Source organism: Frankliniella occidentalis, unplaced genomic scaffold (genome assembly GCF_000697945.3).
Source record: "Frankliniella occidentalis isolate FOCC.00 unplaced genomic scaffold, Focc_3.1 Scaffold127, whole genome shotgun sequence".
Classification (NCBI taxonomy): domain Eukaryota; kingdom Metazoa; phylum Arthropoda; class Insecta; order Thysanoptera; family Thripidae; genus Frankliniella; species Frankliniella occidentalis.
Genome location: NW_026267254.1, coordinates 191,636 through 193,540, shown reverse-complemented (window position 1 = coordinate 193,540; position 1,905 = coordinate 191,636). Strand labels below are relative to the sequence as shown.

The window sequence follows — 1,905 nt, the reverse complement described above, 5'->3', positions numbered from 1 at the left end:
AACATTGCGCAAATGCAATCAAACATTTGGTAAAATGTTGCATGATGGCTGGTTAAATACCTCAAGTACAAAAGATTTGACAGGAAACTCATTAAATGTAGGTGAAGAACCAAAGTGCCACAGTGTTTTCTCATTGATAGAAAAACCATTTTATAACGTCAAAATGATATTATTTAGTGAGGGAACATAATTAGTTAGGACTAATATTACTACTCCAGTTCCAGAATTTTCTATCCTCTCTTGAAAGACACAATTGCTTTTGTGAGCATAGCATCCCAAGAAATTGTCATGAAATGCAACGTTTGCGAGAGATTCAAACCTACTGGTTCACAGCCCAACCCACCAAATCCTGCGACAAGAATCAGACTTGGCAACTGTATGGTCAGTCTGATAAACCTATCGATGTTATATTATGCTTAAACATGATCATTTCATTATCAACCATTAATGGCGTTGATGTAATCCTGACCAATATCCGCTACGAGGGTAAGTGCATTAGATTCTAAACTAGACCCATGTGTTAAAAGTAAGAGCGGCAGCGGGAGGGTTAGTGAGCAATTTAACAGTACTTTATGGGCAAAATGAGTGAACCCATACATTATTTTGAAAAGAGAATGGAAGTAAAAGGATTGTTAATCTTTAATAACGGCAGGGACACCGCGACATTTAGCCAAAGAAGTGTCCCCAAACTGCCTCACGTAAATGTACATCTTCAAAGCTTCTCAAAAAGCATCAATATTTTTACAAAAAAAAGTTCCAGCTTTGTCCTTCTTCCATTCGAAAAAATACCCGGGTCACTCATTTTCCCACCAATAAACCTTTAACTTCCTCACTTACCCTCCCGCTGCTGCTCGCTCGCTCGCCCAACGCTAAAGAGATACAATCGTCTCGCTATAAGGAGTAACCTGGCGGAGCAATAGCTGTACTCAAAAATTCTTATTAAAGTGTCTAAACGTAACTGTCTTGTAACAGGAATCATCCAGTGCTCAACGATAAAGTTTGGTCCATTATTTAGTATTTAGTTTTCAGCAGTGCGATGGTTAGACTAGAAGTTAGTCCATCACGATGGTAGGGACTATTTTCTTAACGCGCAATGTTCAAGTTACTTCTTATAGCTTCCTCCTCCACCGCCGACCGGCCGAGCTCGTGCCGAGTGCCGAGGCGGCAGAGCGGCCGGCCACACCAACCTCAACAGCTCAACGCTCGCTCAGCCGTCAGCCCAGCCATTCGTCTTGTCTCGTCAGTCTGAGAATCGCATCGCATCGCGCCGACTCCTTGGTTGCCCTCTGAACCTCCGCGACACCTTCGCGACGCGCCTCATGTTCCCCCCGACCAACCCCGTCAGCCCCGGGCTGCTCGTCTGTCTGGGTCTGGCCCGCGTTCCTCCGCGTCCTCCGCGGCCCCGCTGCTTGCTCACCCGCCGCGTGCCGCGTGGGGTTGGTTGGAGCCGCCGCGCCGCCGTCTCGTCAGCCGCGTTGGATTTTGTTGACCCAGTCGTGTCCCTCCTCCCATCCCCCGCCCGATTCATCGAAATTTAAGTTCAGTTTCAAGTGAAAAATGGCCAAGTAAGTTAAGTTAAAATAATGCGAGGCGTGCATATTGGCCTTGAATCGTAGTGCAGTGTAGTGAAGTGAAGCTCAAGCTCTCTGCGTGGCTGTGGCGCTGGACCATCGGTGCTCCGTGACTGTGTGGCTGGCTGGCGATCGACTCACGGTAGGTCTCATCGGTCTCATCAGTGAATTAGAGTCGAATAGGGCCAGATGGCAGCTCATCGTCAAGTCCCCAAAATTGTGAATGGCACTAAACGTTCTTCTAAACGCTGATTACGAAACACAACTCAGCTACCCAACACACAGAACGAAATGACCGGCAACAGTCGTATGAGACAAGCGTAGCGTACCCAGG

At 47.0% G+C, this 1,905-nt stretch overlaps 2 protein-coding genes across 2 annotated transcripts in view; both read right to left on the bottom strand.

Moving 5' to 3' along the window:
• The window catches only part of LOC113211237 (uncharacterized), a 12,725-nt gene extending 11,821 nt beyond the window's left edge, over positions 1-904 (bottom strand). The window contains exon 1 of the mRNA XM_026429554.2: positions 838-904. The gene's annotated coding sequence lies outside the window, so the exon portion shown is untranslated. The remainder of the gene's footprint in view (positions 1-837) is intronic.
• LOC113211265 (keratin, type II cytoskeletal 2 epidermal-like) overlaps positions 1-1,905 on the bottom strand; it is a 12,833-nt gene that overhangs the window by 403 nt on the left and 10,525 nt on the right. The gene's annotated exons all lie outside the window — the stretch shown is intronic.